At 48.0% G+C, this 21,874-nt stretch overlaps 1 protein-coding gene across 3 annotated transcripts in view; it reads left to right on the plus strand.

Annotated features, from left to right (window-relative positions):
- Spata13 (spermatogenesis associated 13) overlaps window positions 1-21,874 on the plus strand; it is a 285,474-nt gene that overhangs the window by 145,285 nt on the left and 118,315 nt on the right. Inside the window, exon 1 of one of the 3 annotated variants that reach the window (XM_075950254.1) lies at window positions 3,976-4,135. The exons of 1 other annotated variant lie outside the window; for it this stretch is intronic. The gene's annotated coding sequence lies outside the window, so the exon portion shown is untranslated. Of the gene's footprint in view, window positions 1-3,975; window positions 4,136-21,874 lie in introns of those variants that run through there. One more of the 3 variants, XM_075950251.1, reaches the window with a different exon arrangement.

The raw sequence follows: 21,874 nt of genomic DNA on the forward strand, positions 1-21,874 counted from the left end.
TGGTTATGATGGATCTTGGGTGAAGGGAGACCGAGGTACTGGAAGATCAGTGAGAAAGAGAATGTGGGAAAGATCTTTGAGTGGTTACTTCCTGAGGGGAGGAAAGATAGATGTCAGTGCTGCGAGCTGGGTTGTGAGTGGTGGGCAGCCACAGCCGCAGCCATAGCCACAGGTACAGCCACAACTGCAGGAACAGCCACAGCTGCAGCCGCAGGAACAGCCACAGCTGCAGCCGCAGGAACAGCCACAGGAACAACCACAGGAGCAGCCACAGCCACAGGAACAGCCACAGCCTCAACCACAGGAACAACCACAGTCACAGCCACAGGTACAGCCACAGCTACAGCCGCGGTTGCAGGATCAGCCACAGCCACAGGAACAGCCACAGGCACAGGAACAACCACAGCCATAGGTACAGCCACAGGAACAGCCACGGGCACAACCACAGGAACAGCCACAGCAGCAGCCGCAGCCACAGGATCAGCCACAGCCACAGGAACAGCCACAGGCACAGGAACAACCACAGCCATAGGTACAGCCACAGGAACAGCCACGGGCACAACCACAGGAACAGCCACAGCAGCAGCCGCAGCCACAGGATCAGCCACAGCCACAGGAACAGCCACAGGCACAGGAACAACCACAGCCATAGGTACAGCCACAGGAACAGCCACGGGCACAACCACAGGAACAGCCACAGCAGCAGCCGCAGCCACAGGAACAGCCACAGCCACAGGAACAGCCACAATTGCAGCTGTAGCTGCAGCCACAGGCATAGCAACCCATAGAGACTGGAGCAGGGTTTTGTTCTTTGACTTGGAAATCATGTTTTGTGGAACATGTATGCAGAATGATGGGAATGAAAGGAGGTTTTGAGATCTCTGGTTCTGGGCTGTCATTTAATAGACCAGTCAGAACTGGAGTCCTGTGGTGATGGCTGACAGGATGGAGAGGGTGCCCAGCCTTTCTCCACGCCATCAGCGAGTTCGCTCTCGACCTCAGGTCTTTCCCTAACAAGTTTAAAATCTGAATCAGGAGCTTTCTTCCAGGAGTTCATGCAACTCCCACAGAAACCCTGAAAATACGTCTTGCTTTAAGGACCAAGAACTTGCACTGTCAAGAACCCGTGCATGTCAGTTAGAGTGTGACACGGGCTGCAGTTTTAATTTTCCGGTTAATGCGGAGAAGGAGGTCCCGCTGTCAAATGTACACTGAAGAAGAAACCCAACTTGGCAAGGTAAAAGGCTTGCCTGGGTCATCCAGAGTGTCAGGGAGGCAGAATGGCTTTCAGTCAAGTGCAGAAATCCATTTATCTGAGAGCCAGACGAAAGAAAAAAAAGCATTGCATATAAATATTAATAGCGGTTTCCAAGCAGCCAGAAGTGATTGTTTGAAGCATATTCTTTTAAAGAAAAATAAAAATCTGCTCTCCACATTTGTGCTAATTTTAAAGGAATAATGAAAATATTATGACAATGCTAAAATGGATTTCATATATGAAAGCTTCATGTGGATTTTGTTAAGCTCGCATAAGATACAATATGGGATATCTAATAGTATTAGCTTCTCATGCTATGTCTCTAAAATTTTATAATAGTTTTTTAAAAAAATCTCCTGCTAGGCAGTGGTTTTGCTTGCTTTTAGTCCCAGTAGTTGGGAGGCAGAGGCAGGTGGATTTCTGAGTTCAAGGTCAGCCTGGTCAACAGAGTGAGTTCTAGGATAGTTAGGGCTACACAGGGAAACCTTGTCTTGAAAAGCTTACTATTTTATGTGTATGGGTGTTTTGCCTACACATATGTCTGTGACTGACATGCATTCTTGGTACCTGCAGAAGCCACAAAGGGCATCAGAGGCTCTGGAACTGAGGTTACAGATGGTTGGAAGTCTCCATATGGGTGCTGGAGCCCAGTCTTCTGGAAAAGCAACCAGTGTTCTCAATCTTCAGAGCCATCTCTCCAGTCCTACTATAAATATGCAGGCTTGTTGTCAAAATATGGGGGTGGGATATTTCAATAAACATCCAAAGAATAATCTCATATTTTCTCAAGCCAGAGATGCTACCTAATATTTTTGGTGCCTGTTTTTAATTACTACAGAATTTCTCAGAGAAGCTCAGGGTTACAGAATATGGGCTGGAAGTCACAGAGTTCTGACATGCCCACAGTTTGCCGTCCTGTCAGCTTCTTATGTTATTGTAGTACTTTCATTCCCACTCGTGAGCCAGTAACTGTAGGTCATAAGAAAGCACCACACACAGCCTATAGGGGGTTACTTTAGCATCCTTGCCGTGGGTTCTTCACAAATGAATGCATAATGACATAGACTTGCTATTTTTTTTTTCAGTATTTAACAACACACAAACTGGGCAATGGTAGTGCATGCCTTTGTTCCCAGCCCCCAGGAAGGCAGAGGCAGGCGGATCTCTGAGTTCCAAGTGAATCTCTGAGTTGGAGGCTAGCTTGACTATAGAGCTCGTTCCAGGACAGCCAGGGCTACACAAGGAAATCTTGTCTTGAGAAACCAAAGCCAAACAAACAACAAAAAAACAAAAAACAAAAAAAACCCCAACCAAACAAAAGGAACATACACAAAATTAATCCATGGCTGCACAGATGGCTCAGCAGTTAAGCACAGTTCCTATTCTTATAGGAGATCACAGGTTGGTTCCCAGCACCCTCATGGGGAGGCACACAATGACCTGTAACTCCAGGGGATCTGGCTCTTTCTTTCTGCCTGTCACACAAATGGAGATACTCACTCACACAGACATGCATGCACATAGGCAGAAATAAAATAAGAGTTGGGGTGGAATGAGGGTGAATATGATCAAAATATGTATGAAGTTCTCAAAGAAATAAAATATTGTATTCAAATAATCTAAAAATTGGACTTTTTGTTGGTGTATGTTTTTTACATATTCTTTTGTCTAAAATAGCGAGTATTCTTTGGTTATAAAGTAGTTTATAGTATTTAGAATAATCATGCTGGTGTATTGTAACTATTCAAAGAATAGTCTCAGCAAACCACATGTTTTAAAAGAATGTACTTGTTTTATGAATTCCTTAAAAATAACCACAGTGCATTTGGGGGGGGGAGGTCTATCACAGATCCTGGCACAGAAAGGCTGCTTCCTCTCTGAGGTTTCAGTTGAGCCACGTTCTTTGAGAGACTTCAGAGTCCAGGCCCTGGGAAAACGGAAGGTCAATGCATCTTCAGCCCGAGTGTCCCTGGACTCAAAAGGCAGGCGAGCCCGCGGAGAGAATAGCCGTGAGCCTCAAAAGGGTGTGCGAGCCAGGCAGAGGTGAGGCAGTGGGCGTCAGGCGGTCGCTCAGGAGACGCAGCTGCTCTCACCCAGGCGGCACCGGGGAGTAGGCAGGTAAGGAGCAGGAAAGAACCAGTGTGGGGTGCCAATGTGTGAGTAGCCAAGGTGATCCGTAGGGGACTGGGAAGTGTGGGACAGAGTCCCGGTCTTACGAGGGGGTGTAAATCTTTTGGGAAGATGCACGGCGAAAGAGGAGTGTCTAGAGAGGGTGGTAGGGGTGAAGGGGCGGAGGCATGACATAGAGGGAACGAGTGGCAAGGAGGTACAACCTGGAGGTGGTGGCAGGGGTTGCGGGGGTGGAGGTGGTGAGGGGTAGGATGTGCCAGGGGCGTGGTGAGAGGCGGGGCAAGAACTGAGTTAGGTTGAGGGTGTCCTCTGAGGCCAAAGGCATGGCCTGGCGGGGGTGGGGTGGGACGGTGGGGACAGAGTGCCGCCTGGGGCTTGGTCGAGGGGCTAAAAACCGCTGCGGGTAGGGGCGCGGTCTAAGGAAAGATGAGATGGGGGCGTGGCCCCGGTGGAGAAGGCAGGCAGTACAGGGGTTGGGAGGCTGCGAAGACCCCCCCCCGGGGCGGGCTCGGGGCGTGACTTCAGGGGAGCAGTGCGTGGGCGTGGCTTCGAGAGCTGGCTGGGGGCGTGGCCCCTGGGAGGAGGCGGCTAAGCGCGGGAGGGCGGACTCTATGCTGCTCTTTCTGTGGCGGCCACGGCGCGCAGAGCCTGGCGAGCTCGCGGCTGGAGCCGTGCTGGAGCCGATCGGCGCGTAGGGCGTCTTGGATACGCGGGTTTTGGAGCTTCGGTGGAGTGGGGACCGCCGAGGTGAGACTGCCGAGGGAGGCGCTCGGATTTGCGGGACGGGAACACAGGGGTGGGCATCGCGGAGGAAACGAGGAGCGCCAAGGACGGCCTCGGTGGCCTGAGGGTGTCCCTCTGTCAGCTTCTGCTCGAGCGGCTCGTGGGACCGGCCGGGGCTGCTCACCTGTTGCGCCACTTTGCGCGATCCTCTTGGTAGCGGCTGCTCAGTGCTCGCTCGGCAGCGCCCTCCGGGGAGGGCGCGCGGTGCTGATCTAGCTGGTGCCTTTCCGCAAGGACCGGTCAGGGATTACCCTGAAACTCTACCCGCTCTCCCTGCTCGTAGGGCTGGCTGCGGGGTTGCGCCAGGACGACGGACAAAGGTTGGCCGCCACTGCCCCCCTTGAATGCTTCCTTCCTCAGAGGGCGTGACCTGTGCATGGAGGGGATTGAGAGGTTGCGTTTGGTTGGAGCACTTGAATTAGAAAGCAAGTTTCTTCCCAGGTCCCTACTGGGACTCAGCCTGGAAGAAAGACTTGGGAACTTTGTCGTCACTTGCACAGGGAGTAAGTTAGCAGAGTTGGTTTGGCTCCAGTTCTGTTCAGGATATGGGGAATTGCTATACTGGCCAGTCTCAGGAACCGGCGACTGCAGCAGGCGTCGGAGAGGAGTTCAGGTGGATTGTGCTGGAGGACCACTGCAAAGTTACAGAGCCGGAGCAGATTTCTTCTCCGAGTCAAACAAACAAACAAAAAATCCCCACAACAAAACAAACCAAACACAAGCGAGCCAGGCTGTTATAGTTGCTGCCCAGCGTGGGATCATGGCATTGATAAGTAGAATAGTAATTTGAATTTATTCACTGCTGGTTACCAAGGCTTCCCAGAGCTGTATCTCTCCCTCCGCCACGATTTTTCCGGCTCTTTTTTTTTTTTTACCTCTTTTCTGTTTAGTGTTTTCTAACTTCTCTAGACCTTCTATTTTCTGCTCATTTTTTTGATCCACTTTCAAGCACAGAAATCTCACCGTTTGCGCCCCCTCCCACTCTGTTGTCTTTTCCCACCATTCCCAACAAATGCTCCCTTTCTCTTTTTTCCCCCTACCCTTTTCAAACTTCCTCGCAGCATTGTTCTCCAAGTATGGGTTAATTATGCACCCCACCATGCGGGGCCGAACCTTGTTCTCTGCCCCTCCCCCACCCTCTAGAGCCTGTGAGGCGGTTGCTTCCCATTCCGTGTTTAATTATTTTTCACTCACCTCCTTGGCCCCAGTGGCGCCCACCCCTCCCTACCCTCTCACCCCCGTACCCCCCCCCCCCCCCCCCCGTTTAGTAAGCAGCGAGCCTGTCCTTTATTTGTGACCTGTGTGTAGGCCCTTCACTGTTTCTGCCTTTTTAACCTGTTTCTTCCTGGCAAGTACTCCCCCTCCGCCCCCCCCCCACAAGTGGCCTTCCCAGCTCACTTGCTTTCAGATCCCTCGTGGTTTTTTTTTCCCCTACAGGCCAACAGCACCACTACATTCCCTTTCTTCCTCCCCAGTAAGCTCTGAATTACCTCACAGCCATTTCTTTTTCCAGAAAGTCTGGAAGTGTCAGGACGGCTGCTGCACGTCCACAGGCCGCCCTGCCTGGCTCTCAGGTCTCCTTCTGCCGCTGTCTGTCTACTGAAGTAGAATTGGACCTGCAGTCCTGCAGTGATAATGTTATCAACATTAATGTGATGATTACACAGCCTTTATCAAACGCTGTGCCAAACAGTAATAGTCCTTAAAATCCTCCTCCAATCCCTGTCAAGGAAGACCCGGGCTGTCCCCTTATGGAGGTGAGGAAAGGGTATGCTCTGAGCCTGCCACAGTCAGGTCTGTCATGGCTGTGTTGTGAGACCTCTTCTCATGGGGCGGTGTGACTTCTTGAACGCAGACAGGCCTGGCAGGCAGCTTTGGAAATGAGGTTGTTACTTGCCATGTTTTGTTTATTTTGCAGTGTATGCCAGTTTAGGACACGGAGTATACTCTTGTAGGACAGTGCCCTGGGGAAAGTCAAAGGGCTAGTGTCCTCCAGAAAGCCTGGTGTCGCTTCATCCGTGCCTCCGGTCTGCTTCCCATATTCATCAGAGGACGTTGGGAAGAAAATATCATAAAAAGTATATTGCTAACTGGCTCCCGTGTCAGGAGTTAAGTTTCACTTTCAGTGGAGTGGACCTTGACAGGGGTGGGCGTGGGTCTCTGAGAGCCCTGTGGTTTCATGAGTCTTTTCATTTCTCTTTCATTATACAGCCTTAAAGCCTTGATCAGATACTTCCTGGCTAGTCTTCACTTCTAGGAGTGGGAGGCAAGTTTACTGAAGGAGACTGCTGAAGTTAAGGGACTTTGTTAGCTGGAAGGGACCTTAGATCCCACACAGCAGGAAACAGCCCAGAAACAAAGAGACAAAACCCCAGAGCTGGCCCTAGGACCAGTCTTTGGACCCCTGGCTTTGCAGCTTGGTGTGGAAAGTAGCCTAATTTTCCTATCTTTTTCTGAGCTGAAGAGCAGTGGGCCTGCACACGGGGAGTAGACATCATCTGTAGTTTCCTTTCCTTTCTAAGACTTAAGAAAATGTTTGCTTTTGAGACGTGTGATGGCACAATTGGCGTACTGGCATCACAAAAATAGGTAAAAATTCAGGTGTTTCTAGAAGAACAAATACTCCCAGAGTAGCAGGAACGAACGGCAGAGGTGCATTCTTTCTAAGGCAAACCATATCACACACACAGGAATTTCACAATCAGTAACCAGTGTGTTTTGCCCTTTCCCTCTCCTGAGAGAATCACATCAGCACAGAGAATGCACGCAATTTTCCTTAGCTCTGTGTTCCAAAGGCAACAGCAACGCAGGAGACAGAAAGGCAGAGGAGGGGGAGCGGCTGTTTTGGTGTTGGCCTCTGTGTACACTCAGTCTGCCTCTTCTTTGGGTTCACCCTGCAGCCCTCTGCACTGATTCCCATGGGCACTGTGGGAGAACCTTTCGGTGGTGCCCATCTTCCAGATCAGCCTTTCCAGATGGAATTCCACCCTGCTGCCCTGGGGGTAGGGAGGGGTTGTACAACCGGGCTTCCCTCTGCACTCAGGGCTTCCCTCACTGCAAGCAGGGGTGACCATGGGCTCCTTGGGATGCAGGAGAGAACATCTGTGCGTGTCGTCTGTGGTTTCTGGTTCAGGTGGCAGCAGCTGGGGTTCACTGCTCTGTGGTGGAATCTGGAGGTTCAGGGAAGACCAGACCCCCACTGTCAGCAGAAAGACAGATTGGAATTCACCACTGCCAGGTTTACTAGAGCCGTTTGCTGAGTCAAGTATGCCATCCCTGGGCCTTTTACAAGGTGATGGTTTCTGCTTGCTGAACTGAAGAGATAGCACAGGACAGGGGAGCAGGGCCTACGTGAGCTTGAGGATCCAGAGAAATTTGTGTCCTGTTTTGGCTCTGCCAGGGCTTGGTGCTTGATTTGCCCCCTCCCCCCACCAGGAGCTGTGGCAGAGTGGCACATGCTGAGATTGGCAAGTGAATGCTTTTTATTTGTATTTCTGGCTATTTACTGTGGCTGAGATTGTCCACTTTGGTGGACACAGGTAATAATACTCCAGTGTCTGAGACATAAGACAGTCACCTCTGCTGATGAGCATCTTAAAGAACCCAGTTTCCTTATCAGAAAACACAGCCACACATGGCTCAGGAGCCAGCACCATTTGCTGACTTTGTGGGTCATGGGGAGCTCAGACAATGCTGATTTCGGAGACCGTGTGTCTGCTTCAAAATTTTCCCCTGCCTCCCTCTTGGGACCTAGCCACAGGATTGATGAGCGATTGATGAGCTTGCAGAGAACTCTGTAGATCTGATTGGGTAGAAAAGGGCTAACCTTTCCCCTTAGTTCCCATTAATGGGGTGGCTGAGTGGGTTTCCTTCTGTCCCTGGGGAGGAATCAGAGACTGGCTTGACAAGGCCAGACAGACATTTGGAGTGGGGAGAAACTTGGAAGGACTTCAGCTACAAGGAGCTTCCTTAGGCCACCAGACCTCAGTCCCTCCTAGTTTGCACCTCTGCGTCCTGCTGTGTGTGGTCCCGAACTAGGAGGGAGAGCCTCTGATCACCTCTGAAGCAGATATTAGGGGAGGAGGGGGAAGCCAGGCTGACCTTGCGGCAGCACTAGACGGGAAGCCTGCCATGCCATGGACCCAGTATTGCAGCCCAAACCTTAAAAAGTGACAGAAATGGGGCGGTCTGTTGTGCTGGAGTGCCAGCCGTGCAGTTCCCTCTCATCAAGTGGTCAGAGATCAGTCCCTGGTGCTGAGCACACCGTACGTGCCAGAGATAAAGGGATTTTGTACCCCAGTTTACGTGCATACTTTTAAACACATCCGTGTGGGTTAGGACTTTTCTGTGGCAGAAGAAAAATTGTCTCTGCTTTGGAAGTGTGCTTGGTTGCCACCCTTCAAGGGCGCGGAGTGTTCCCCTCTAATGTTCTAATCCATGAATGGGGAGGACAGTCACTCTGACTTGTAGCTACTGCTCTCACAGGCCTGTGTGATCATACTGTCTCCGCTGCTTTGCAGAGACACATGTACCTAACATGTGTTGGGTGGTGTTTATGTGCGAGATGCTGAATGATCTGAAGCAGTTTTCGCCGTCTTGTGTAAAGCGGGAGGGGTGGGCGTGTGAAACGTTGAGCAGTGAAGAGCACTTGGGGGTGGCGATCAGTTCATGCAGGAGAGAGTGGGGCTCCCAGGAGATCCAAGGTCGGGGAAGGCCTTCCCGGAGATGAGGAAGCACAGGCTGGCTGATGGGGTTTTCAGGGCAGCACAAGTGGAGACTAGAGAGACAACCAGCCCCTCCCCCCCCTCTCTCTCTCTCACACACACACACACACACACACACAGAGAGAGAGAGAGAGAGAGAGAGAGAGAGAGAGAGAGAGAGAGAGAGAGAGAGAGAGAAAGGGAGAGACTATCTCTTATGGATGCTTACCATAGTTGTGACGCTATGATCTAGGTGTGGGGACTTGTTAGGAAGTTTTAGGGCTGCTCCCATACCTATTGAATAGACATTTGGGAGTACAGCCTAGACAGCCTAGTAACCTGTAAATAGGTTTCTTGTTATCTTTTGTGTGTGTGTGAGATACTGGGGTGGAACCTAGAATCTCATGACTGTTGGGCAAGTGCTTAGCTATCTGCATGATTACGAACCTCGAACCTCCTGCGTGTCGCAGGTGTCTGGCAGTCATGGTTCTAGAGTGCATGATTTCAGGACATCCTGGTAGCTACTTTCTTTCCTGCTGTAGTAGGAAAACAAAAACGCTTTTTTAGTGCTGTGGGTCATGCTGATAGATGCGCACATTTGAGGTGACCACGCTTCTGCTGTCCCTGCGCAGCTCTTGGTCATGGCTGTCTGAGCACACCTGTACAGTCAACTGTTGAGTCCTGGTGGGTTCCCCCAGCCCAGCAGCTGTCCACATTGTTTGCTCTTTTCTTCCAGTGTAGATCCTGTCTCTTCTGCTAACCCTGCTTCATGTCACTTCATAACGGACACCCATGGCTACCATGATTTTTATCATTTTTTAAAAGCGTCTACACATTTTCTTACTGAACAAACGAATTAGCTCGTGTGGAGTCGATAAAAGCAAATCAGACCCCTAATTTAAACCCAACCAGCTCCATCTGGTAGGAACGATGGACAACTGGCTCAGCGGAAACCGTCAGGCACACTACATGTGTGGGACACACCCAGCTTCCTTCCCTAGTGTTGTCTCGAGTTGTACCTGCTTCTGTTACACTTTTACCCAAGTCCATTGGGGAATCGGACAATTTTGCTTCTGTTTCTTGGCCAGGAATCTCTAGACTCTGAAAGTCTTGCGAGAAGACAAAGCGAGAAGCCGAGGTCAGAGGGAAGAAGGGCAATTTCTTAGCATTTCACAGCCCTTTGACCTTGTGGTTTGCCTGGTGCTTATCACCTGCATGATCTTGGGAAGGTATTGACCTCTCTGTGTCTTAGGTGTCATGTCCAGAAGCTGCCTTAGTCTGCCGCTATGACAAGGCAGAGACTGGAGCAAGCGTATAAAGGAGAGGAACCTTTCTCAGTCCCTGAGCTGGGGAAGCTGAGGTGTCTGGTGTGTGGAGAGGGCCTTCTTGTGGTGATCTCAAGGGGCTAAAGATACAGGCATTATATGTCCCCATGCAGGCAATGGCAGATGGAAAGGCTAGATGGCTCTCCGAAACCCCCCACCGTTTTGTGTGTCTGAACACACACGCATACACGTAGAGACCAGAGGTCTATATCCTGTCTCTCACTCTAGCCTAGAGTTACTTGTTTGCCTAGACTGGCAGCCAGGAAGCCCCCAGGATCTTCCTGTTTCACCGTCCTGGCTCTGGGATGATAGATGTGCAATGCTACACCATGTTTCTAATCTTTTTTTTTTCATATGGGTGCTGTGCATATGAACTCAGGTCCTCATACCTGCGTGGCAAGCACGGACGAAGCCACCTCTCAAGCCCCCTTGAAGCTCCTTTTGTATGGTCCTTAATCCAACTTATGACTTAATCATTCATTTCCAAATCCCTCAGTTCTAACTGCCATCACATTGGAAATTTCTGTTTGTCTCTGTCTGTCGTCTGTCTCATTCTCTCTCTCTCCCTCTCTCTCTCTCTCTCTCTCTCTCTCTCTCTCTCTCTCTCTCTCTCGTCATTTGGCAAAAGCCTTTATTAGGGCCTAGTGTTGCCATGTGGACACACAATGATGTCCAGCAGTAACTGTCTCAGCTGCAGATTTCAGAAGCACTGCTGTATGCAGGAATCACCTGTCCTTAACAAATTGATTGCTGTCTTCCACCACACTTAAAACAGTGCCTGGTTTCAGATGAGACCTAGGCATTGGGCGGTTTGAAAGCAAACCCCACACAGTCAAGATTGGGGAGTCAGGCTGTTGAGGGTTAAGTGGATGGATCTGTAAAGGGCTTAGGAGTGTTGTTAGACCTTGCGGACGTTTTGAGGATGCACGTGGGAACGTTCTGATGATTGGATGCTGCAGAGATGCAATGCTGGTCCTGTGCCCCACGTCGAGTGCACACCAGTTTGCAGCTCTCCTGTGACCCTCTGTGTTCTAAGAACCGTAAAGTGTCACAGACATTGGCTCACCATGTCTACTGTGTGCATCCCTCAGGGGCACAATTCAGATGATATGGCTGAACGAAGGCCTGGTGTTGGGCAGTACTGATGCCGTAGGGCGTGGATGGGAGTATCCAGTGCCGCTAGGGATGCCTCACTCAAACCAGGTGTCACTTTTCCTCCACTCCTGATCTAACTGTCTTCCAGAAAGTGAAGGCCATTATGTTATAAACTACCTATTTCTAGCATTAATAGAAAGAGTGCATAGTCTTTCATTGTGTGTCCAGATGTGCACATTCATTCAGCTTCGTTTGGTTTTTTTTTACTCATTGGACAGCTGTTGCTGAACACCTTTTGTGAACCAAACTAGGAACTAGCAGTTTGACCCAAGGGAAGGTTTTTCTCTCTCAATGGATAAAATTGTTTTGCTTTGTTTTTTTGTTTGTTTGCTTGTTTGCTTTTTAGTTTTCTGGTTTCTTTTGTTTTTTAAGATTTAGCTCTTATGTGTATGGGTGTTTTGCCTGCAAGTGTATCTATGCACTGTATGTATGTGATGCACACACAGGACAGTGGATCCCATGGAACTGGAGTTACAGACGCTTATGAGCCACCGTGTAGGTGCTGGGAATCAAACCTGGTTCCTCTGCAAGAACAATAAGTGTTCTTATTGAGCCATCTGTCCAGCCCAAGATGGTGGAAAATTTTGTTTGTTTGATAGTAAGCAGGCAAGCTAGGGTTCAGTCATATATGCTCCCCCTCTGAGCTCCACACCAGCCATTTCTTTAGGGGTGTGGGTGTATATACATATATACATACATAAATACATATATACATATATATGCATATACACATGTGTATATGTGCTCACTTAGAACATGTGATGGTCAAAGAGCTACTTCTGGAGTTGGTCTCTCCTTCCACAATGTGGGTTCTGGGGATCAGACTCTGGTCATCAGACTTGGTGGCAAGTGCTTTCACTAGCTGAGCCATCTAACTGCCCCCCTTTCTTCAGGTTTTGATTTGCAGTGGCAACCTTCTCTGTATTTGTCTTTTGTGGTAGCATGATTATTCAACTTTTAGTATTAGAACATCTGAAGGACATTTTTCATGGCGACTTTGTGGGCTTTCTTTGAACCCTGCTGGGATTAATTAAATCAAATCCCATCCAACGATTACCCTAAGATATCCTGGCAAGAAGAAGAAATATCCAGGCAAGTTATTAAAACTGAGTTGACCCAAGACACGAAGATTCGAGCGCAGGATGACCTGCAGCAAGCATAGAGCTCTCTGAAGGAAGCCTGCGATGCGCTAAGTGCTGCCTGCCCCCAGTTTATTTTGGTGCTGAATTAGCCCTGGCTATGTGGGGAAACTAATTATATAAGCGAAAAGTTTGTGAACTCATATCCTGTTCATGATGTGTTCTTTCTGTGGAAAAGTTCGATGATGGTGTTCGTTTTGTTTTGCTGGGCAGCCCAGGGCTGCAAATACTGGGTGTTTACCGTTAGGCCGACCTCACATATTTGAATGTGGACTGCAGCCGGGAAGAATTGATTCACTGTATTTGTTCGGCTGCCCAATTACTTAGTGAGAGGGAAACTTTTGTATAGCCAGCACACAGGCCACTCAGTATGGCGGTAAAGACTAGCTGCCATTGTGTGGAGTTAGCCCTATCAGTGGCCTTGCCCCACAGCCTGAATAGGGCTTACAAATCAGGCCTTCAAAGGAATGGCAGTTGCTTAAATGTTCATGGATCCTTCTGAAATAACATCCTCTCAGTGCTCGTTTGAACAGTAGAGAATGTATTAATATGTGAAGATTTAGTTATATTTGAAATGAGTTTATGTCAGTGAGAAAAATTAAATGTTAATGCTTTAAAAAAAAAACCCACAAGCAATGGGTAATTTCCAACCTATGCTAGAAGAATAGCACACTGTTCTTTCAAACGCTGTGTGTTGAGAGCTGCTCGGCTGCTCTCTATGCTTTCTCTACCTTCTCTTTCCTGAAACAAACCTGAGATCCCCAGGGCCAGTGCCTGGTCCTTCCTGTTGAAGGGACTTCTTGTTTTACCAGGGTGAGCTCAGCCCTGGTATTAGAGTCTCTCTCTGTGTCCTTGGCCATTGTCAGAACTGTGGGATTGACTTCTTTCCCTTGTGATGTCTGGGTCCCAGGCTTGACCATGGTCTCTGTTCCAGGGAGGCACAGATGGCGCAGTGCTGGTAATCCTATCCAGAAATATGGGCTCTGCTACTTCAGAGTGCTCAGGAGTGAGGTACCAGCCGTGTCGGTTCCCCCTCACATAGTCTCAGGTTCTTGGCTCCACTGTGGTTTTAGCGGTGGAATTCTGAATAGGCACAGCAGAAGCTGCTTTAGAACATTCTATCCTTTATGACAAGTCGGGGGTAGGTGTGATAAGAACATAGAGTTCCTAATGAAAGAAGATGAGTTAGTTGCTTTGTTCTCGGGTGATGTCATGGGTGTGCAAATGTCACAGTCTCCTTACAAGAAGCTAGGTGCCTGCAGTCACAGGTTATAGAACTTCATGGAACCCCCATCATGTATGTAGTCCATTGTTGATTGCCATGTCAGTACATGGCAGCATACCAGCTAGGAGTCTTGCAGCCTGTTACTGCTCTCTTGATTGCATCATTTCTCTCGAGTTTGATCTAACTCTGTGATATTTAATTGATCATGGTCCCTGGAGATGGCAGGCAATGCTAAATATAATACAGGGTATACCATGCAACCTAGGTTTTTGCCAGGTTACCCTCGTCAGTCCACAGCAACAGAACTGTCTGTTGACAAGTGTTGTGACAATTTCTGGGAAGACTTGAACAAATGTTTCCTTACCTCCACATAAGAAACTGACAGTCGTCCAAAGTATGGACACCACTAAAGGCCAGCTTGGTGAACTAATGAGTTTTATTGGGGTTACTTATTGAGCATTAAATAACTCCAACATAGCTGTGTCACCAGAGCCCACCCCAGTATGGGCAACAGTTCATAAAAGCTGGGTACCTAGAGCACACCGCATAATCTGCAGGCAGCTCATTCGATTGGAGAGTGTCCTTTCCAGATGGTTCTGTTGTTCTGAGCCTCTTCTGGCAGCTCAGGTAGTCTTGTCAAGAGTGCTTAGATGGTCTCTGTCCTTTCAGGCAGTTGGGCTCGTGTGAGAGTGAATCTCAGCAGTCTTTACTGCAGGTAATTTGTCGGGGCGAAGGGACCTAATGAATTTGGTCAGTTTCAGGGACTTCCTGAAGCTATTTTGAGTTGTTTACTTCCTGTCTTAAGGTGCTCCCTTCAGGATACAGTGTTTCACCTCCACCAGAATGTCCTATTGTTTCACTTCCCTGCCCTAAAAATCCTTTTGTTTCACTTTCCCCTTACACACTGTCTTAGTTAGGGTTTTATTGCTGTGAAGAGACAACATGACCTGGTAACCTTTATAAAGGAAAACAGTTCATTGCAGCTGGCTTCCATTTGAGAGGTTTAGTCTATTATCACCAGAGCGGGAACCATGCAGGCAGGTATGGTGTTGGAGAGGTAGCTGAGAGTTCTACACCGGAATTATCCCTCAGCAGGAAGAGAGAGACTGGGTCTGGTTTGAGCATTTGAAATCTCTAAGCCCCGCCTCCAGTGACACAGGTTCTCCGCCATGACCATATGTACTTCAGTAAGGCCACATGGCCTAATTCCTTCCAGTAGTGCCACTCCCTATGAGTCTATGTGTAAATGTGCTCTGAGGGGAAAGGTTTCCCCAGTGGAAGTGTTACAGCTCTGAGGGGGGAAAGTATCCTGGCAGTTGGGAGCTAAGGAATGCTACAGTCACAACACACAACAAACCTCACACAGGAGATTTATTGGGAAAGTCACAAGAGGGCAGGTGAGAAGAAGAAGGGAACTGAGCAGGAGACAGGCTTATAGTAGGGTTTCTTCGGGGAGGAATTTTCTAGGGTGGAGACTTCCAGGGTAGAGATTGATGGGATTTTGAGTCCTGAGCTTGGGGCAAACCCAGGGGTTGGTGGTATTTTGGACTCAGGGATTGGTGGGCTTTTACACCCAGAAGTGAGCTCAGATATTTTACCCTATGCCATGGGCCCATTTTCATTCAAACCCCCACACCCTGTTTTAAAGATGTTTCCCTCTAAGATGGAAGGTTGCAACCCGGGAGGCAGTTGATATACAACAAGCTTCTCTCCGTTCTACCTGACTACCTCACACTGCTGTCCTTCCTAAGCAGTCCCAGGGTAAGCAGCAATGCTGGCCTTCAGAAAGCAGTCCCTTCTACAGGGACCCCACAGGACATCCCAGACACCAGCCCCCAGATCCCGTCAGTCCTGGAGCACCATGCTGCTGTGCTGGCCCAGGTGAAGTGTTAGAGACATGTTTCCCACGATCTAATCTTACCTGTAACTTGAAGGATGAATGGCTCATCATGTCTTAACTGCTGAGAGGAAAAAATGAAGCCTTTCTAGACTTTTCCTTCTCAGGGAAGCTGGGTTAGGAAGTGAGGGAGTGTGGGTGACCATGGCAATACAGGTGACTCTCCTGACTGGCTACTCTGCCTGCAGACAGTTTAAGCTGCTTGTTGTTGGTTCAGCGTGCAGTAGAATGTTCAGGGCTTAGAGCCCACCAGGCATCTTCCCACAGAGGTGATCTTGGAGGAGGAAGTAAGAGTTCTTTCTAATCCTTGTTGGTAATCTGACCTCTTCATACAAAGTGCTCACCCTCAATGGGCTCCGACCTAGAAGCCTTCTGATCTAACATTACAAGGTCATGTCTTTGATTTACCACATTGTAGTATTCAAATCCTAACAGGTGGATGGGTCAAGCCTTCTATGCCCATGGCTTTTGGTGACTGTAACAAAACCCTTATAAACAACTTGTGGGGAGGAAAAGTTTATTTGAGGTCTTGGTTTCAGAAGTTGGGCTGGCTGGGGGGCCTGAGGCAAGGTACAGCATCATGGTGGGGGAGCATTGGCATCATGGCGGGTGGGAGGAAGGTGGGGCCTGTGACTGTGCAGAGATATTCAATTCATTCATGGTGGCCAGGAAGGGGTGGGGTCTGGATTTCCATCTCCCCTCAAAGGCACACCTCCAGTAACCTACTTTCTTTCACTCTGTTCTGCTTCTTCCACACCTTGCAATAGTGCTGTGGTCTGAGGACCCAGCAGGGCAGGCCTTTGAGAAACATCCCAGAACGGAACCACTGCAGTTTGTAATAGTCATCCCTGACCTGGTAGCAGAGTTTCTTCCTTTTCCAGTTGGGCCCTAGGTGGGGTTTTTTTTTTTTTTAATTTCCCGTAGATTCTTTTTAAGCCTGCTGAGATTAATTAAATGAAACCCCATGCAACAGCTATTCTTAAGCAGAGGGGCTTATTAAATTTCAGGATTATTAAAAGCTGGACCACTGATTTGACTCCTTCGAGTAGATTATTACAGTTTTTGTTGTTGTTGTCGGAGGTGTCCATCAGAGTCCAATATCCTTTGTTGTTGCTGAGCAGACGTTGCTGTCAGCATCAGCATCAGTTTCCCTTCCGTTCTGGATACAGGGGTCTTTCCAGGCAGGTGAAGCTGCCTGCCACTGATGGCTCTGCATCAGCATCAATTTCCCTTCCGTTGTGGACACAGGAGTTTCTCCAGGCAGATGAAGCTGTCTGCCACTGATGGCTCTGCTGTTTAGGCTTTCTTCGAAAGTGTATAGAAGCCACATCTTCTCCACACAGGGCATCTTTATCCTCAGATTGGGGCTTTTGAAGAAAGCTTTGTCAACAGGACACTGCTCTGAGATAAAGATAGTGGTGACCGGTGCAGATCGGCCTGGGATAAAAAGACCATTGTGAACCGAGACTCAGTCAGCTGGAGAACTCTTGGGCCCTGCGACTCTGAAGTGGGACAGCTGTCCTCACTGGATGTCCCTCCAGGTCACCAGAAAACTTCCTGAACACGTTTAGTATCTTTTTTCCCTCCTCGAGACAGACTTTCTCTGTATCCCTGTCTATTTTAGAACTCACTCTGTAGACCAGGCTGGTATCAAACATCCAGAGATCGCCTGTGTGCCTCCTGAGTGCTGAGATTGAGGGCGTGCACCACAACATCCTGCTTGCATTTAGTAATTTTGAGAGAGAATTCAAAAGGCAACAAATCTCTAGAGTGAATGTTGGTTTTCTGCTTTTTCTGAATAGAAGAAGTGCCCTGGGATGTGCTGTGTTAGGACGACTGGGTTTGGTGAGCACTGGCTACACAGGCGTGGCCGTCCTCCTCCTAGAGGTACATTTCTTGTGGTTTGGGAGCTGAGAGGGCACGTCCCCGTAGGGAGGAGGTCACAGCCTTTGCCTCAGCAGAGTTAGCCACCGCTAACTGGATCTGCATAGTCTTCCTGTGTTGTCCATGTACGAAGGCACGTGGAAAGTGTTGCCCATGGACTGTGTCCTGACCCCAGTTCTGCAGGAAAGGCGAGGTAGGGACTCTCAGTTTAGAACCCACAGGGCAGATCTGACCCATCCTGCTGCTTCTGTGTGGAGGGTGGGTCTGGAGAGTCTGTCAGAGTGACAGGGTGCCTGTGGGTGTGTCTCAGGATTGGTTCTCCAGCTCGTTCCCTGGACGTTCTCTCTCCATGCTTTCAGGTACCTAAAGTCAGCTGCAGTCTAAGAATAATTGGGAGAAAGTTCTGATATAACTCACAAATAATTTACTTTTAAGTAACATTGCCTGGTGTATTCTGTTATCTTTTCTCTTGCCTTCTCTTTCTGTTTTATTTATTTATTTTTGGTTTTGTGAGACAGGGTTTCTGTGTGTAGCCCTGACTGTTCTAGAATTTAGTCAGTAGACCAGGCTGGCCTTGAACTGACAGAGATCCATCTGCCTCCTCCTCCCGAGTGCTGGGATTAAAGGCTTGCGATACCGTGCCCGCTGCACACCGAGCCGTTTGACTTAGATCCACCTTTGTTGTGACACTGCATTCTAAGAACTACCTGCATGAGCTGTGTTGACCTTGAAGACAACAAACAGGTCTAGGGCCCATGAGGTTGTTTCATGTTGTTTTGTAAACACTCCATTAGTTTAACATCTTTCACCAGGTATGACTTTGGAAGAGCAGCCAAGTCCTTGATCTGTTTCTTTTCCCGTAACATAGGCAGAAAGTTGAAAAATACAGTAAATTATGGTCTTGTTTTTCTCCTTATGATATTACTGTTTCCTTTTAATGTCTGCTTTTCATATCACGCACATACGCACGTACGCACGCACGCGCACACACACACAAGCAAATAAAACTTTCGTTTTTCTGGGAAACAGGTCTCTTGTTAATGGGGCCCAACAAGTCCAGGGACAGGTTAGGTGCACTGGGTCTTGTAATGAGGCCATAAAATGACGCTAGTTTTGGGCTCATTGACTGAATCTGATTTGTTTTCTGTAAAGATGAAGCCCAATATTCTTGAAAGATCTATTTTCCAAATAATAATAATAATAATAACCCAGCAGTTGGCAGACTGGCTGTTAGTTATCTGCTGGTAGGCCAATGCTATTCAGTTGTTGGTTAACTACTTTCTCTCTTCTTGTGAGGGATGTCTGGCTTGTCCATGTTAGAAGACAGACGTCACCATTTGTCCTCAGTGTGCTTTCTAACTATCATCTCTTTCTTCCCCACTCAAGTTCAAGGTCATACTGTTTAGCTTCATTAGTCCTTGAATCATTATGGATATGAACTCGGCTGTTCTGGATTCACCATTGCGTTTAATTGTCAAGAACGTAGTAAGAGCTAAATATGATCAGTCCGCACTGCCGAGACTGGTGTGGGAAGATCGGTGGTTTCAAGGACGGCCCAGGGTACTTAGAGGTACTCAGAATAAGGGTCCCTCTTTCTTTAATAGATACATGAATGAAAATAACATTCTTTCATCAGAATATAGGTGACTCTTGGTCTGGCCAACATGACCTGCCTTAGGTAAATCAGATAAGTAACTCCTTTGATTCTTCATTCTCTCAATATAATGCATCTAACGTGGATGTGACCCGCTCTTGCATTGCTGCCTCTTTTCCTGTGAATCTGTGAGCCCTTCAGACTGAGAGGCATGTTTTCCCATCCATCTTTGCATCTCTGGTTCTGATAACCTAATGACTGTACATGCCTTCTGGGGTCAGGCTGGTTTGGAGGGGTTGCTAGTTTGGATAGTATCTTAGGGTTTCTATTGCTGTGATGAGACACTATGACCCCAGCAAGTCCTATAAAGGAAACCGTTTAATTGAGGTGGCGTATAGTTTCAGAGGTTTAGTCTACTGTTATCATGGCAGCATGCAGGCAGCTGTGCTGGAGAAGAGCTGAGAGTTCTGCATCTTTACTCTGCAGGGAACGGGAAGTGAACTGTGTCTACAGCCAGATTAGCTTGAGCATAAGAGGCCTCAGAGGCTACCTCCACAATGACACACTTCCTCCAACAAGGCCACACCCACTACAACAAAGCCACACTTGCAAATAACACCATCCTCTATGAGCTTATGGGGGCCAATTATATTCAGACAGATAGACACTGTTTTCAGCATCAGGCCTCTACTAAAGCTCTTGGGACACATCCCCTGTGGGTGGAATGGGAAGCTATGTGGTAGCCACATCCCTCTTCTCTCCCTGAGTGCCATGCAAGATGACAGTGGGGACATTATAGGAGTTTCAAAGGAAGTGCTGTGGACAGGCAGAAACTCATCATATCCATCAGGCAAGTAGGGCCCAGTCTCCCAAGAGATTATAAATATTTTTGGAGGGAGGGAGGGAGAGAGAGAATGTGTATTTATGTGTGCTGAGACATATGTATGTGTAGTGCATGTGTATGCTTGTACGTGTGGAGGTAAAAGGTCAACCTCGGGTGTCATTCATCTGGAGACATCCATATTTAATCCACATCCATTATTTATTAAAAATAATACATAATAATTATGTATTATTATGTGCACGCATGCATGATATGTGTGGGCATGCACATGTCATGGTGCTTACGTGGAGGTCAGAGGACAAATTAGAGTGGTTGATCGTTTCCTTTCACCATGTGAGTCCTGCAGACTACCTGCTGAGCCTCTTCACGGGCCCCCGCATCTTCCTTTCTAAGTTTAAGACACGGTCTTCACTGGCCTGGAACTCTCCAAGGAGGCTGGGCTGGCTGACCAGAGAGCTGCCTGTCTCTGCCTTCACAGCACTGGGTGAACAAGCATGTGCCACAGCTGAGGTGTGGAGCGGGGTAGAGTCAGGAGTGCAAACCCAGGTCATATGCTTGCAAAGCAAGAATGTAACGTGTAGATTTTGAAGTGAAATTTCTGTGTCGGATAGAGGCAGTAAATTCTGTGTTTTAAAATTCTCTCAATAGACCAGACAGCTTAGAGGATATCTCAGTCTGTCGCCCGGACGACAGTATCAGCACATCAGATAGTGGGTGGCCTGGGCAGCGGAAGCATATTTCTCACAGCTTCAGAGGCTATGAAGACAGCTTCTGTGTGGGGCCTAAGGATCTGAACTCAGTTTCTCATGTGTTCATAGCAAGCGTTTTACCTTCTGGACCACCTCGCCAGTCCCTCTAAAACTTCATTTTGCAAAACTCTACCCATAAAGTAACAATTCCATGTTTACCCCTCCTGTTACCCCTGGCAGCCATCAAGATGGCTGTCTCAGTGGGCATGAAGTGTTCTCTCCCTGGTTTTGAGATGCGTTCCCTTGATGTATAATGATGTTGCTATCTTTTTATATCTACTTATTGATAATCTGAGTCTGTTTCCATAAGACCTTTGCCAGTTTAACTGGGTGACTTGTCATTTTGTTGTTGAGCTGTGTTTCTTATTTTGGGTTTTAGGCTTTTATTAGACTAATGGTCTACAACCATCTCTCCCATTCTACAGATTTTCCCTTTACTTGGCACTTGGCGTTCTTTGCTTCAGAGATTCTAATTTTTTTTAAACATGTATTTAAAGTTATGTATACAGTATCCTGTCTGCATGTATCCCTGCCCTCCAGAAGAAGGTACCAGATCTCATTATAGATGGTTGTGAGCCATCATGTGGTTGCTGGGAATTGACTCAGGACCTCTGGAAGAGCAGCCAGTGCTCTTAACCTCTGAGCCATCTCTCCAGCCCCAGAGTTTCTAATTTTAATGTCTTCAACTGAGACAATGTTTTTCATTGTCTTTATAGCTGTCATTCTGCCAGTACCACTGTCTTGATTTCTGTAGCTTTATGGATAAACATTGAAATTCTTTCAAGAACATTTAGGCTCTTCTAGGTTCTTTAAATTTTCATATAGTTATGGGATCAGTCTTCAAATTTATGAAATATGATTGGCTGGGATTTTGACGGTCTTACATTGAGTCTGTAATTTGAGTCATGTTTCCATTCTGACTGGTGAACCCACTTACTGAGGTCTTGAATGTCAACCCTGTTCTATAGTTTTTGAGTGTAGATTTTGTATTTCTTTTGTTGAAGTGTGCCTGTGTGTGTGTTTATTCTCTCTGATGCTATCGTTCATGGAGTTTTTTCCTACAGCTCCTCTGGGAATGGTTTCTAGGAATGGGGCTGGCTCTTTTTCATTTTATCTTTATCTAGCAGTCTTTCTGAGCTTATTTACTAGTTCAGTGGTTTTTGTAGTGTTAGACTTAATAAATTTCCT

Source organism: Microtus pennsylvanicus, chromosome 15, assembly GCF_037038515.1.
Source record: "Microtus pennsylvanicus isolate mMicPen1 chromosome 15, mMicPen1.hap1, whole genome shotgun sequence".
Taxonomy (NCBI): domain Eukaryota; kingdom Metazoa; phylum Chordata; class Mammalia; order Rodentia; family Cricetidae; genus Microtus; species Microtus pennsylvanicus.